Consider the following 16,833-nt stretch of genomic DNA (forward strand, 5'->3'; position numbering starts at 1 on the left):
ATCTGAGCGTCTGTACCCATTTATTTCAGTTCTTTTGGCTGCACTTTCTGAACCCTGAAGACACTGGGCCGGGGCTTCTTTCTGTGATGTGCCAGACCTTTGTTCAACCTCACAAAAGGAAGGGAGGATGGTTATTAAAAGAACAGTTTCTGCATTCCATATTTACCCCACATGACATTGCCTTGGTCCCTAAAATAACTCTAGATCTCCGGGGTCGATGTTCCTCCCTCCCTTTCATCTGGTTATTTTGTAGCTGTTTATGGAGACCATCGCCATGGTGACAGCATCAGAACAGGTCAGACGGAACACCGAATCCTTGGGTTATTAGTGGTTTTGCCTTTGTACCCGGAAGCATGACTTTTTCACCCCAAACCATGCCTTTCATTTCTTATAAGCACTTACAGTTTCAGCTCCAAGTCACCCCCCCCCCCCTTTTGATGGATTGCCAGCGGTTTTAACCACAGAGGTGGTCCTCTCCAGGAAGAGGGATGGGAAGATTTGGCTTGGGATTCCCAACTGGAAACTGTATTTACCAGAAACCCTCTTTCCTTCAGCTACAACCTGGGTCAAAGTTTCAGGGTGTTGAAAGATGTACTATATAAACTCCAAATCTAAAGGACCTCGGGTGTTTGGTCCATGGACATGGAGATGAAGTTCAACAAATAAACACAGCTGGCGTGGGGTGGCCTTTAGCAAATGCTTATCGTCTTTTTTCCCTTTATTCCCCCACAGTCATCTTCTTTCCCAGGAACTAGTAGTAGTAATTGTTGTTGTTGTTGTTGTTGTTGTTGTTGTGGCATTCCCATGCACTGCGGGTGGAGTTGTGGCTGTTTGTCAAGGGAGAGCAAAAAGACGGACCACATGCTCTTCTTCAGATAATGAGTTATGCTTGTGGGTCCGAAGGAAATAATTAGGATGAAGGGATGCACGTAAAGATGCTCGGTGATGCTCAGAAGAAAACAACAGTGCAGGGGGGGGGGGGTGGGGCTCTACTTTATTATTGTTATGATTAGTAGTAGTAGTAGCAGGTGTGTGTGTGTGTGTGTGTGTGTGTGTGTGTGTGTGTGGAGAGGGAGCGGGCATATCAGAAGACTCCTTTCACTGTGGGCTCCAGGGATCTGAAGTCAGGCTATCGACTTGCAGAGTCCATGCTTTTACCTGCTGGGCCATTTCACCAGCCCCATGTATTGTTTTTAATCAAGATACTCCCATAAATAGACACTGACAAACCATTAAACACTCTGCCCTGGGAGAATCTTCAATGTGTAAAGTAACCATGATGAGTTATTGGCTAAGGAAAAAGCAACTTAGAAACCTGTATTGCTGCATAAGCTCATTATGGTAAATTATGCATATATGTGTGACAGAAAAAGGTTAGTTTACATTCTAAAAAGAAAGCAGCAGTTGTTCCTAGGCTGTTTTTCTTCTTCTTTTTTTTTTTTTTGTTCTTTTATCTTGCTATAAATTCCCCCCTTTTTTTGTTTGTTTGGGTGTTTTTGCTGTTGTTTGTGGCTCTATAGACTCAAATCAGGGTTTTACACACACACATTAGGCAATTGCTGCCTCTTTCACTGAGTTGTATCTCCAACTTCTAGCTATAATGGTTATGCATGCACACACATACATGTGGTGACACACTGTGTGCCCCAATAAAGCTGGCCTGGGGATCGGAGGACAGAGCCAGCCACTAAATTAGACATAGAAGTCAGGCAGTGGTGGCACACACCTTTAATCCTATCACTTGGGAGGCAGAGATCCCTCTGGATCTCTGTGAGTTCAGGGCCACACTGTGCTACATGCCAGGCCGTGGTGTCACACACCTTTAATCCCAGGAAGTAATATAGCAGGACACAGAGAGGTATATAAGGAATGAAGAAACAGGAACTCACTCTCTTGACGCTGAGGATTCCATAGAGGTAAGAACTTGTGGCTGGCTTGCTCTGCTTCTCTGATCTTCCAGCTTTCACCCCAATATCTGGCTTCAGGTTTCCTATTAAGACCTTTTAAGATTAGTGTTACACATACACACACATACATACACATACAAATTCTTTTAAGAAAGGGTAGTTAAGTTAGCCTTGGTAGGCCTGGAATTTGCTATGTAGACCAGGCTGGCCTCAGACTCACAAAGATCCACCAGCTTCAGTCCTCTGAGTTCTAGAATTACAGTTGTGCACCACACCTGGCTTTGCCTATGTTATTGAGTGATGGCTGTACATGGGTGGTCTTGGGTCCCCATTTGATAGATGAGGACACCAGGATTTAGCGGGAGTCTCTGCCGTCTGCTCCATCATGACTGCAGGGAGGATGAAGATGTGATTATGTGGGTAAGAGAGACACAGAGCAGACCGTATCTGCTACTTTTCTGATGCTGTGACAAAATGCCATGACCAAATCAAATTACAAAAGAGTTCATTGTGGCTTAATGGTTCCAGAAGGTAAGAGTTCATCTTGGCAGAAGGAATGGTAGCCGGGGACAGGAATGGGGGCAGGGGCAGGAAGCTGAGAGCTTACATCCTCAATTATGAACACTAAGTGGAGAGAGCAATCCAGAAGTAGGGCAAGACTAAGAACTCTCAAATCCTGCCCCTCGCGAGGGATTTCCTCCGGCACCCAAACAGCGGCACCAGCCGGAATATCACGTGTTTGTATATCTGAGCCAATCAATGGGAGACAGATCTCACTGGAAGCACAACTGACATTCTGAGTGGAAGAAGAAGCTGATGGGGAAGACATTCACAGCATGGTAAAAAGTGGGATTCTAGGACACTGAGATGGCCACCTGGAGAAAATAGTCGTCATTTTAACTGCCCCCCTTTGAGTGCTTGGGGACGATGGGGACATAAAGTTCAAAGGCATCATACATATCTGAAGTCACTTACCACGGGGCGTGGAGGAGGTTCTGCTGTAAGTCACAACAGCCTGGAGTCTGATCATCTTCTAACTACCTCTTCATTTGGGCTGAGGTGGAGAAGCAGACAGTGCTCAGTTCAAAGCCTGGCTTACCGTAAACAGAGCTGCAGGACCCCTGTCCAGCCTCCCCTCTCTACCTACAAAGATCAGTAAAACTACTGCACTTTTATGGCAATCCTAGTGATGTTTAGCATTCCAGACATTTATTGATCCGCTGGGAGCTATAAAGGAGAACAGCTCAGATGTGTATCAGGGAGACACTGGCTGCTGGAATCAACACTCCTCAACACTGGTGTACCTCCCTCTCCCCCAAGCACCATCTGATTGGATCCCTTCCACATTTTACCACTGAAGGGGACATAGGCTTCTACACCTTGGTGGCTTCCTTTGGATCCTCTGCATCCATTCAACTGATGACCATGAGGCAGGACACAAGGGACACATTATGACTGTGCTTTGAGATGGCACCATGTCATTTCCTCCTATACACTACTGGTTAAAAACCAGTCACATGGGGGCTGGATAATATAGACAGTGTGCTCAGAAAGAGGGAATGGGCAAGGTAGCCATGTGACTTGTTAATGCTGACATACATAGATTGACCATAAGTGGTATGAGGTAGAGAGTGAAGCCAAGATGAAGGGCCCAACAGAACTGCAATGGCCACCCAGGCACCTAGGAGAGAACCTCGGGCAGTTAGTCTCCTTCCTTCCTTCCTTCCTTCCTTCCTTCCTTCCTTCCTTCCTTCCTTCCTTCCTTCCTTCCTTCCTTCCTTCTTCCCTCCCTTCCTCCTTCCTTTTCTTTCTTTCTTAAAGATTTATTTATTATGTATACAGTGTTCTGTCTGCATGCCAGAAGGGAGCACCAGATTTCATTACGGATTGTTGGGAGCCACCATGTGGTTGCTGGGAATTGAACTCAGGTCCTCTGCAAGAACAGCCTGTGCTCTTAACTGCTGAGCCATCTCTCCAGCCCAATTAGTTTTCTTGACACACATGTTTCATGCTATGTTGGTCCTACAAGGTCCTAGACCACAGATGTCTGATCCTGTCTGGTAGGTTTTTCTTTTTCTTTTTCTTTCTTTCTTTCTTTCTTTCTTTCTTTCTTTCTTTCTTTCTTTCTTTCTTTCTTTTTTTTTCTTCCGGAGCTGAGGACCGAACCCAGGGCCTTGTGCTTGCTAGGCAAGCGCTCTACTACTGATCTAAATCCCCAACCCAGATTTTTCTTTTTTGTAAGATTTATTTTTATTATTAATTGAGGAGGAAGGACGGTAAGGAGGAAGGGAGGGAGGGTGTCAGATCTTGGAGTTACAGACAGTTGTGAGCTGCCATGTGGGTGCTGGGAATTGAACCTGGGTCCTCTGGAAGAGTAGCCAGTGCTCTTAACCCTGAGCCATCTCTCCAGCTCCAGTTTGCTTTCTTAAAGCATCTAGGGCTACCTGCCTAGAGGTATCGCCAGCTATAGTGGGTCAGGCTTTCCCACATCAGTCATTAATCAAGAAGATGGCCCATAGGTTTGTCTACAGGCCAAGCTAATGGTGGCATTTTCTCAGTTGAGGTCCTCTCTTCCCAGATGATCCCAGTTTGTCGGCCAAGTCGACAAAACAAGCCAGCACAGTGACCCATTTCACCTGCTGATGGCCCTGGACCAGGTATTCATCACTTCTCCATCTCTGAAGACGAAGTCTCATGTAGCACGAATCTTAAAAGGTCTTATTAATAAAAACAAACCTGGAGCCAGGTATTGGGGTTAAACTCTGAAAGATCAGAGAAACAGAACAAGCCACAGCTAACCTTACCTTGCCAATTCCTCAGCTAATCTCGTTTCCTCTGACTGGAAGACTCTGTGTCCTCATCTAAATAGATCTTAGCTGAACTGCTGCTAAAAGCCTAAAAGCTTAACCAGACTTAGTTCCTGGTCCTCACCACGGCTTATATACCTTTCTGCTCCCTGCCATTACTTCCTGAGATTCAAGGTGTGTGTCACCATGCCTGGTGGTTTCCAGTGTGGCTTTGAACTCGGAGAGATCCAGATGGATCTCTGCCTCCCAACTGAAAGGATTAAAGGTGTGAGTGCCGCCATTTTCTGCTCTATGTCTGTCTAGTGGTTGTTCTGTTCTCTGACCCCAGATAATTTTATTAGGGTGCATAATATATTGGGGGACACAATACACCACAGTCTCATGTGCCTTAGACCGACCTTAAACTCCCCATGTAGCAGAGGATGACTTTAAATGTCTGTTCCTCCTGCCTTTATGTCTTGAATGTGGGGCTCACAGTCATGTACCATCCTGGCTGATACACAGTGTTATGAACTGTACCTAGGGCCTTGTGTGTGTTAGGCAAGCACGGTACCAATTTGGCTGCATCTCCAGCCCTCCATATTCCTGTTTTTGCTTCAATCTCAATCTTTGTAACAATAGTGATATCAATGGTTATAGGTAAACATGCTCTCAGGTCTAGTCTGGTCCTAGAAATTGTCAATTTCAACAAAGGTCCACTTACAACATGTGGTCCATAGGTTCTTTTGAATAGAAATCAGGCTGATATATTTTATATTTTTAATATTTTTTTCAAGATAGGGTTTCACTGTATTGTGTATCCCTGGCTGTCCTGGAATTCACTCTGTAGACCAGGCTGGCCTGGAACTCACAGAGATCCACCTGCCTCTGCCTCTTGGGTGCTGGGATTAAAGGCATATGCCACCACTGCCCAGATTTAATTTTATTTTTTTTTAATTTATTTTTATTTTATGTGCGTTAGTGTTTTGCCTGCAAGAGTATCTGTGTGAGGGTGTCAGACCTTGGAGTTACAGACAGTTGTGAGCTGCCGTGTGGTTGCTGGGAATTGAACTCAGGTCCATTTGGAAGAGGAGTCAGTGCTCTTAACCTCTGAGCCATCTCTCCAATCCTAATTTTATTTTTTAAGGTGTGTGTGTGTGTGTGTGTGTGTGTGTGTGTGTGTGTGTCTGTGTGTTTGTCTGCATGTGTATATCTGTGCTCCATGTCCATGCAGTGTCCATGAGGGGGGGGGGGGCTTTAGACAATCTGGAAATGGAGTTACAGAATGTTGTTAGCTACCAGATGGGTGCCAGAAGCTGAACCCTGAACCCAGGGCCTCTGTTAGAGCAACTTTTTTTTTTTTTTTTTTTTTTTTGAGATTGGGTCTCATTATGTAGTTCTGGCCGGCCCAGAATTTGCCATGTAGACTAGGCAGGCTTGAAGTTAAGGAGATCTCCCTGCCTCTGCTTCCTGAGTCCTGGGATTGAAGGCAAATGTCACCATGCCTGGTTCATATATTTTTAATATTATTACTATAAGTGATATTTAATTTTTTTGTTTTTAAGTTTTCGTTGCTGTGAATCCCCAGCCCTGGGTTTTCTTGTTATTTTTAGTGTTTTGTCTTAAGAGACAGACAGGCTAGCCTTGAACGCAAACACTTCAATGACCCTCCTGTCTCAGCCTCCTGTAGCTGGGGCCATGGGTGCTCTCACCTTGTATTCCAGCCTTTCACCAGGTTATGCTCTCAGATCACATACCTCCTAAGCTCTTGAGCAAGTTTTGCATCTGGCTGAGTTTCATTAGGACCACTGCAATGTCTTGTCTGCAGGAGGGATGCGATCGGGTGGAGCTGACCACAGTTTACATCCTGGATGACTGGAGTTTCTTCCTGCGTCACCATTTGGCAGGTTCCATTTGTGGCCCTGGACTGTATCTCAGGAACTATGCTAATGTTAGGAGTGACTCATAGTCCCACCTCAAGGAGCCCATGGAGCAGCAGGGACAAAAGATAAGGGGAAAATAAGAGATAAGGTATACAAAGTGCATGGTTTCCATGGGAACAGAACCACAGCTCCAAGCCCAGCTGTTGAGGGTGTGTTGGAGAATACCACCTGGAAAGACAGGGGCTACTTATCCCAAGCCCAAAGTGAGAATCAGCCTGGGGTATATTGTATAGTACAGCCCAACCCTAGTGGCTGGCTGGCCGGCCAACTTAATTCACCGAACGTGAATTCTCCCCAGATGTGCATATAAAAACTCCAACAGCTGGCCCACATGTGAGAAGCCTTTCTACATCTCCGATTAGGACCCCCCAGATGGACAGGATACAAACACTTAAGGTCCAGCAGAAGGCAGCTGGGAGTTCTCCCAGGTACCTATTAGAAAATCAAAACAAAAACCCCAAGATGATTGTGCTAAACCTCAGAGCAAAGAATCCTCTTGGCACCACAGCCTTGGGCTGTGTTAAACCAGTGGTGCCAGTGCTCTGGCCTCCTCCTCTTCGTTGCTATGTGTCCTGTGAAGATGCTGAGTAGTCGGAGGGTCGATCTAAGCTCTCAAGTCAAGGCTGCCTCTTTTACTACAAACCACAGTTTTCTGTCTTCAAAAGAAGTCAGCGTATTCTCCCCTCCCCCACACTCAGTTCTACTTTATGTCCCAATACCTGGAAGTTTCTAAGACTCAAAAGGCTCTTTTACTCTCTGGTATATGCTTCTTTAAAAAAAAAAAATCTGGGACTGGAGAGTTGGATCAGCAATTAAGTCCTTGGTACTCTTCCAGAGGATCTGAGTTCGATTCCCAGCACCCACATGGTGGCTCATAACCACTCATAGCTCCAGTTCCAGGGCATCTGATGTCTTCTTCTGAACTCAGTGGACACCAGGTGCACATGTGGTACACACCCATACATACAGGCAAAATTTTCATACACATAAAAATAAAATAATCTAAAATAAAAAATTAAAAATGGGGCTATGTGTGGTGATACACACCTTTCATTAGCACTAAGGAGGCAGAGGCAGGTGGATTTCTGTGAGTTTGAGGCCAGCATGATCTGTATATTGAGTTCTAGGCCAGCTGGGATTATATAGTTAGACCCTGCCCCTCCCCCTGCCAAAGGGCCACCCAAGGTCTTGGGAAGCTGAGGCAGGAGGATTGTTATCTTGAGGCTAGGTTGGACTCTACCTATTTTAAAACAAAAGAAAAGCAAGGACTAGGGGGTGGCTCAGTACTTTCTGAGCATCCATGAAACCCTGGGTTTGGTCCCTTAGCACTATAGAAGTACATACATACGAACACACATCTGAACTACTTTAGTAACCCGAGAAGAACACACATTAAACACTTGTCACCGTGACCAAATACCTGACAGAGCAATCAAGGGAAGAAGGATTTGGGGTGCAATCCTTCATGGAGAAGGCACGGCAGTGAGAGCTGAGACAGTGGCATCAGAGGTAGGTTCTGCCCCATGGCACACCTCCCCTAGCCAGGCCCCACAACTTCACCAAAAGGGCACCACTAACTGGGGAACAGGTGTTTGGGCACAGCAGCCGGTGACAGACAGGCCGCTTCACGTTGACACCACCCCATCTTGTGACCTCAGGAAGCAGCGCCAGGCCTGTGAGTGGGAGGTGGTTTAGGATCTAAGCGATGCCCAGTTTCTGGGATAACTGCATTTTTAACCCAGAAGTCTCAGCTGTAGGCCTTGACTGATGAAGGAAAGGCCGCTAACCAGGCAATGTTGAGTAATGAATGCTCAGACGGGTCTGGTATCAGTCGATGATCAGCCAATTCCACATGCTCCTTGTTCCCACAAAGTTCCCTTCCATGTGTGATAACAAATAAGCTGCTTTGGCCTATGGCAAGGCAGCTTAGAAGCAGGCGGGAAATCCAAGGAGAGAGACAGGAAACAGAAAGGTGGAGTCGGGTGAGAGGCCAGCCTGCTGTCCAAGGAGCAAGATGTCAGCAGATCAGTAATGCCATGGCCATGTGGCAACTTACAGATGAATAGAAATGGGTTAAGTTAATTCATATAAGTCTCTGAATGATTTTTTTTATAAGTGGCTGTGGGACTGTGGGCCGGGTGGGACGAGGGAAAACTTTTGGCTATACTGCCGTCCTGCCTCAACTCAAGAGATGCTCATGGGCAACTGCTGTGTGTAAAGGGTTGTGACGAGGGAGGATGGAGCACCCTTGTCTTCTGAGGCTGCTTACAATCTGTCGGGTGGTTCTGCGGACAGGTGAGGAAAGAGTGACGTTAGAGTGGCTTGTTCATTTTCACCTCAGCTTCTTCTGCGATGATGAGGGATAGAGGAATGAGTGAGGAGAGTACTTGACCAGCCTGCACGAACCCTGGATTCCATCTCCCTTCCCCTAACACACTAGATAAACCAGGGGTGGTAGTACACACTGGTAATTCTAACTCTGGAGATGGTGGACAGGAGGATCAGGAGTTCAAGTCATCCTCAGCTACACAATGAGTTTGAAGCCAGCCTATGAAACCCTGGGTTTGATCCCTAGCATCAATAAATAAATAGACCCTATCTCAAAAACAGAAACAGAAACAAACAAACAAAACACCCAGTCAAGACTGAAGCTGCTAGTTCCAAAGATTTACCAGACGCAGGGTCCCAGGAATGGTGGTGCATGCCTTTATTCCCAGCACTCAGGAAACAAGGTGATCTTGGGAGTGTCTACATGAGGAATTCTAAGGCTACATGGTGAGATTGTCTCAAAACAACAACAAATGTACATAGTAAGTACCCATAAAGAACAAGCAGCCAGGGGCTGGAGAGATGGCTCAGTGGTTAAGACCACTGACGGCTCTTGCAGAGGCCCCACATGGTAACTCACAACTGTCTGTAATTCCAGTTCTGGGGGACCTGCCACCCATGGCAAAACACCAATGCACATAAAATAAAAATAAGTAAAGCCAGGCGGTGGTGGTGCACGTCTTTAATCCCAGCACTCGGGAGGCAGAGGCAGGTGGATCTCTGTGAGTTCGAGGCCAGCCTGGTCTACAGAGTGAGTTCCAGGACAGGCTCCAAAGCTACACAGAGAAACCCTGTCTCGAAAAAGCCAATAAACAAACAAACAAACAAACAAACAACAAGAAGCTGCAGCCGAAGCTTCATTGCTCCCAGAATGCTGACTTCTATTCATCTTACGTTGATGCTATTATGTTCATGGACCTTCACTGAGCACCTAGCATGTTCTATGTGTTAATGATATTGTGACTGACTCACATACAGAAAAGATGGGGGTCCCAGAACCATGCCTTGGAAGAGGAAGTTTAGACGGAAGTGAGGTCGTGTCAGGGGAGGTTGCAGCAGACACCAGAAGTAAGGAGTGAGCCTTTTGCTTGATGAAATTTCCAAGTCAGCTTGAGCGGTGTGAAATTGTGGGGAGACCGGGATGAGGTAAAACCCGAACCCCTTAGGGGAATCTAGACTCAATGCAGAATTATCTCTGGCAGAATGTGTGTATGTGTGTGGGTGTGGGTGTGTAGCATGTGCAGGCACAGGTGGTGGTTGGATGCATTTATTTCTCAATAGCTTCTTCACTTCATTAGACTGACTTACACTGTGTATGGGTGTTTTGCCCGCATTCTGTGCACACTTGTGTACTTTGTGCCTGCTGAGGTCAGAAGTTTTGCCCGCATATATGTATGTGCACACTTGTGTACTTTGTGCTTGCTGAGGTCAGAAGAGTGTGCTGAATCTTGCTGAATTGGAGTTACAGATGCTTGTGAGCTGCCATGAGGGTGATGGGAATCAAACCTAGGTCCTCTACAAGAGCAGCAAGTGCTCTTAGTTACCGAGCCGTCTCTCTAGCCTCTCATTTAATTTTAAGACAGAATCTTTCAGGGGACCTGAAGCTCGCCATCTTGGTTACTGCACCGGCTAACCAATGATCCCCCACATCTTCTTGTCTCCAGTCCGTAGCATTGGGGTTATAGATGTGTGCCATCAGACCAGCTTTTCCATGACTGCTGGGGATCTGACTCCGGTCCTTCTGCTTGTGTGCCAAGCACTTTGCCCACTGAGCCATGTCCCCAGCCCCCAGGAACTCACAAGTTTTTATACGGACAGGATCACAAATATGGGGGAGGTGGCTAACAGATGGGGGACCAAGCAGGCTCTGGTTGCTGGCATTATTGAGATATGTTTTATGAGGCTGATAGGAATGAGGGAGTATAGAGGGACAAAGCCCCTAGTATAGAGGGAGAAACTGAAGACCAAGAAGGTTCTGTGTGCTGGGGAGGGGGGGTTCCAGCAGGGACACAGACAGCCCTTCAGTTTATTTTGTTTGTTTTTTCGAGACAGGGTCTCACTGTGTAGCTCTGGCTGTCCTGGAACTCACTCTGTAGACCAGGCTGGCCTCAAACTCACATAGATCCTCCTGCCCCTGCCTCTGCCTCCAGAGTGCTGGGACTGGGTGTGTGCCACTACACCTGGCTAGCCCCTTCATTTTTAAATCAGGAAAGACAGAAAGACAAAGATGGAGACTTGGGAAATGATGGGGCTCCTGTGGGGCTGATTCTTTTGTGTCTGTGGGGTGTGAAGCAAGGTCTTCGGCTTAGGGTAAAATCTGGGAGGAGGACAAAAGAGGAAGCTTGAGAAACCCCATCTTAGAGAGTGAGGAAGAACGGTAGGAGGCGAGGCTCTCTAAGTCTGTAGATGTCAAGGAAAAATGGCGGCAGTCACTGTGAATTCTTAATGTTCCAATGTTCCGATCCAGTGTGTGTGGGGGGAATGACTGAGCTTCACCAGGGTTGGTTAGTTGGAAGGAGAGGGAGCAAAGGTTTCATGGATTTTTTCAAGGAGGTATGACCACTGCTACTAAGGGTGTGTGCACACACTCACACATACATTTTATCATGTGTGCACGGACGCCTGTGTTGTAAATGTGAGAATCTGGCAGGGTCACAGGTATGCAAGCTAGCGGGATGCTCATGTGTTAACGCCATCATGAGGAGGTTAAGGTCAGGCTTGAGATCTTCGAGATCTTGCTGAGTTGGACAAGCCCATAAAAGCACGGGTGTGGGTGTCTGGGAAGAGAGGAAGGAAACTCATGGGGAGAGAGGAAATCAATAAAGGAGAAGTGATATTGATAATGAGCTGTGTTTATTTATAGATGCTGAAATCATGAAAGCATGGTGTGTGTGTGTGTGTGTGTGTGTGTGTGTGTGTGTGTGTGTGTGTGAAGGTCAGTTCGTGACAACAATCAGGAGTGGCAGGTGGAACAAAATCACAGTATGAACCAAATGAGGGTATAGGGTGCAGGCCAGGCTCTCTTCCTGCCACAGCCTCCCGAGTGCTGGGGTTACAGCATGCTCCACCATGCTCGACTAGGTTAGGATTTCAGAGCAGGGGGGCTGTCTGTAAAGTGAAGATCTGATTTCTAAAGTTCTTGCCTCACACGCACAAGGACTGAATTTGATCCCCAGAACTTATGTAAAAAGCAGGCTTGATGGCGTGTACCTGTATCCTTCCCCACTGCTGGGGAGGCAGACAACAGGATCCCTGGAACTTGCTGGTCTGCCAGCCTAGCCTAGTGGGAGAGCTCTTGGCCAATGAGCACCTGTCTCAAAAAGCAATGTAGATTGTAGACGAATCTCTAAGCGGTCTTATTAAATAAAGAACACAGAGCCAAATATAGGGGTGAAAACCTTAGAGATCAGGGAAATAGTGAGAGCCACCAACCACCTTACCTCACCAGCTCTGTAGCTTCCAAAATGCCCTGACTTCCTGTCTACCTAGGTTTTTATTGCCTTGCTGTTCTGCCCTCTCATTGGCTCTTAGCCCAGCTACCTCACTTCCTTGTCACTGCCTGTCTGTACAGACCTCCAGGTCTCTATGGTTGGTACTGGGATTAAAGGCATGTGTCACCACGATTGGCTCTGTGTCCTAGTGTGACCTTGAACACACAGAGACCCTGCCTGCCAAGTGATTGGATTAAGGGCGTGTGCTACCACTGCCTGACCTTTGTGTTAATGGCTTGCTATTTCCTCTGATCTCCAGGCAAACTTTATTTATTAACACACAAATAAAATATCACCACATTTCAGCAAAAATAAAATATCACCACAGTGGATGGCCATCTGAGACCCACAGTTGACCTCTGGCCTACACACACATACACACACACACACACACACACACACAAGAGTGACAACACTCAAATATTTATGGTGCTTGTCTATCCACCCAGAGCTTGTAGGCCATCCGTCCAGTCCAGGCTTCATGCTCACAGCACATGGTAACAGATCTAGAGGTGGGATCTACCATATGGGCAGTCAACCTGCAGAGTGACCTAGTGATCTGGTCAGTGGATCAAAGACGGGCTGGCCCATCAGACTTGGTCTTGGGGATCTGAACTATGAAAGACATAAAGTTGTTAGTTAATAGATGGTACAGAGAATAAAAAGGATAAAGGTCACCAGGATAGGGCCTCATATAGGTTAAAGCATTGACCGCGTATGGCTAGAAGCCAGCCGAGGAGCCCAGTGAGTAGCTGAGGCAAGAGAAGCAGCAGAAATAGGGCCTTGGTGAAATGGTGCAGAGGTACAGCGACCTGGCACCAGGCCTGATAACCTGAATTCAGTCCCCAGACCAACAGAGGCTGACTCCTGAAGGCCCACTCCCACATGCCCACTGTGGCGTGTTTATACACCTGTTTCCCCCACAAATAATCAATGACCTGAAATGGGGCTCAATGGTGGAGATGGAGTAAGTGTCCCTGAACCCTGTGGGGTTCCTGTGCCCTCTTATTATGAGGAATTTAAAATTATGTAAGGTTCGTTGTGTGGTATGTTGTGAACACATTTGTGCATTTGTGAGTATGGGGGCCAGAGGTTGGCATCGGGTATCTGATTACTCTTTACCATACAGATACATTTTTAAGATTGAAGTATTAAAAATGAACTACATTTTATTATATACATGTATATGCCACATGTGTGGGTGTTGCATTCCCCTGGAGCCAGTTAGAGGTGGTTGAGAACTGCCTGACACGGGTCCTCTAAGACAGGCGTTCTTAACTCCCGAACCATCTCTCCAGCCTTTCACCTTATTTGTTGGAGACAGGTTCTCTCACTGAACCTGGAGAATACCAATTTAGCTAGGCTGGATGGCCAGCAAGTTCAGAGAGCCTTTCCTATGCCTCTCCAACACTACGATTAGAGGTGCACGCCCCCACACCCAGCTGTTATGTAGCTGCTGGAGAGACACACTCAGGTCATCACGTATGTATGGCAAGCACTTTACCCTAGAGCCCCCCCCCCCCCCCCCAGTATGACGTACCACTCAAAGGTTTTTAAGTAGGGAAGCAATATGCTTACACTGCTTAAACTTCCGGTTATGAATATGGGCGCTGGTTCTAGACAGCTTCGCCCTGAACTCATGGGCACATTACTATTAGCCCCTCTGGTTCCCTCATCTGTGAGATGGGGATAATAATAGTATTGATCTCTCACTCAAGGTTAAAAGCAAAGTGAGAAACTACAGACAGTGCACTTTGGATAAGGCTTCCTGTCAATCTCTTTTCTAGTGTCATTTACTTCATGCTCTAACCTCTTGGCTTTGGTTTGTTTTTGTTTTGTTTTTTGTTTGTTTATTTTGTTTTGTTTTTGAGACAGGGTTTCTCTGTGAAACAGTCCTGGCTGTCCTAGAACTCACACTGTAGCCCAGGCTGGCCTCGAACTCACAAAGATCCGCCTGGCTCTGCCTCCGGAGTGCTGGGATTAAAGGCCTGGGCCACCACACCAGGCCCGCTCACTGAATTTGGAGTTTGCCATTTGGCTTGGCTGGGTAGTCACCAAGCCCCAGAGATCCTCTTGTCTGTCACATAGCACTGGGTTACAGATATGCCCTGCTGTGCCTGGCGTTTACATGCATCGGTGCTGTGGGTCCTTATGCTTGTACAACACGTACTTTACCCCAAGTGCCATCTCCCTAGCCCCCATGTCAGCAATTTAAAAATTGGTGTCGGGGTTGGGGATTTAGCTCAGTGGTAGAGCGCTTGCCTAGCAAGTGCAAGGCCCTGGGTTCAGTCCTCAGCTAAAAAAAAAAAAAAAAAAAAAAAAAAATTGGTGCGTGTGTGTGTGTGTGTGTACATGTATGTGTGTTATTATGTGTGTGTGTACATGTATGTGTGTTATTATGTTCGCATGCAGGAACGCCTGTGTGTGTGTGGAAAGCAGAGGATAACCTCAGGGATCATTCCTCTGACACTGTCCACGATGATGTCTCACTGGCCTGGAGCTAGATTAATTGACCAGGAAGTCCCAGAAACCAAACTGGCTCAGCCTCTCTAGTGCTGGACTCTTCTACAGGGGTTTTGGGGACCAAACACAGGTGCCTCAGCACACTGTACCAAATAAGCCTTCTCCCTACACACTGCTTTTTAAATAAATAATGTCTGGGTCACACAAATAGCTTCCTGAGCCCTGTTCACGCTATAGACCAGTACACAGTAGGCTCACAGTCTTTTGGGGTCACAGTTTGTTGCTGCTCTTGAAGCTCTCTGCTAACACAATTCAGGATGGCCACAGTGGCCTCCTTGCTATCTATGGATACACTGGGGGTCTCTTTGGATACACCTTGCTGTTCTGTATGCACATGGCCTGCTCCACACTCACCTTCAGCTGTTGGATCAAATGTTTCTTCCTAAGTTAAAGCCCCCTTGGACCATCTTCCAAAATGCCACCACACAGGGCTTATCTACCTCTGCCTACCTCCTCCATCTACTCTGAAGTTTTCCACATCTCATCCCCAAAACTGGCTAGATAGGCTAGATAGGCTAACTGTCTCCTGACAGCATTCAAGCTTGACAGGGCCTTAACTTGGGGCAGGGGCACATACCCAGCATGCAGGAGGCTCCATCTCCAGAACCAAAATCTGACTTACAAGCTCTAGGCTAGCTTGAGATATTTTGCCCAAAGCTGTAATCTCCATAGTTTGCATAGTGCTTGGCCAATAGCTACACAATAAATATTTGTGGAGTAAGGACTTTCTAAGTGCCACTCCCTTTTCTGAACTCCTGTAATACTGGTCTATGTCATTCTTGAGAGACTTACCTGGACGCTTTCTCTGCTGGTGGCTTGTCCCTGAAGGCTTTCACTTGTCTATGAGCTCAGAGGTCTAGGGCACAGCCTGCCAGGGATGAAGTTTACTGATCCCCTCTCTCACGACCTGATTTGGTTTTTAAACAGAGGGTGAACAAGTCTGGTAGGTAGGTATTGTGAGCAAGATTTGCATTCTAGGTTTCTTGCATTCTAGATAACTCGAGAAACATTTTGAAAAGCGAATTTCTAGGGCCGGGGCTTCAGTTCAGCGTAAGAGCATTAGCCTAGCATGTACGAGGCTCTAGGTTCAATCTTCAGTCTGAAAACAAAGAGGGATTTCTGAGTCACTATATGGAGCGAGGAAGCGCCTCATTAGGCAATCAAACTGATCCTCTGCAGATAATGTAGAAAAGTATAACGAAATGGCCAACATTTATTGAATCCAATATTCTAATCTTTTTATCCATGTCTTCCTCACAACTACCCTGTCTGGTAGCCAGGAAGTGCGGGCAGGGATCCTTATGGCTTATCCACCTGTCATCTTTTGGTACCTAAAGGCTGCTTTCTTGGTCGTGATAGCAGGTGTTCAGCAACAGTGGCGGCAGCGCGGACGTCCCACTCCAGGTTCCGCTCGCTCTCAAGGGGCCGGGCCCCATTCCGGCGCACCAGTTCCGGGTTCGGGTGGGGCGCGGAGGGCCGGTCCCCTCCTAGTTCAGGGCCTTCCGCATCCTCCGCCCAGGGAGCCAGTGACCCTCTCCACCCTCAGGTAGCCCGAGTCCTGCAGATGTTAGATGCGAAGCTGGCAGTATGAGGGAGCCACAGGCTGCCTCGGTCCCTGCGGTACGACGCAGCCCAGGGCTTAGAGAACTGTCGCGCCTGGCCCGCGGAGGGCCCGCCCTCCCACACCAGGACACGCCCACCCGACCACAAGCCCCACCCCCAGCCCCGCCCCTCGCGCAGCGCTCCATACTTGGCGATCGCCGCGGCCCCGCGCGCTCATTGGCCGCGAGCTGGCGGCGTGGGGGGCGGGCCGGGCTGGCCGGGGCGGGGAAGGAAGGTGGCGGTGGCTCGGCGC

General features: G+C 47.5%; 1 long non-coding RNA gene across 1 annotated transcript; it reads right to left on the reverse strand.

The window, feature by feature from the left end:
* Positions 1–1,958: 1,958 nt before the first annotated feature.
* LOC118578227 lies at positions 1,959–16,648 on the reverse strand. Its single transcript, XR_004944237.1, has 3 exons — positions 15,771–16,648; positions 2,883–2,961; positions 1,959–1,990 (listed from the first exon to the last, which is right to left on the reverse strand). It is a non-coding gene; the product is annotated as an uncharacterized LOC118578227 (long non-coding RNA).
* Between the last annotated feature and the right edge of the window lie 185 nt (positions 16,649–16,833).

The sequence above is a fragment of the Onychomys torridus genome, chromosome 2, assembly GCF_903995425.1.
Source record: "Onychomys torridus chromosome 2, mOncTor1.1, whole genome shotgun sequence".
Classification (NCBI taxonomy): domain Eukaryota; kingdom Metazoa; phylum Chordata; class Mammalia; order Rodentia; family Cricetidae; genus Onychomys; species Onychomys torridus.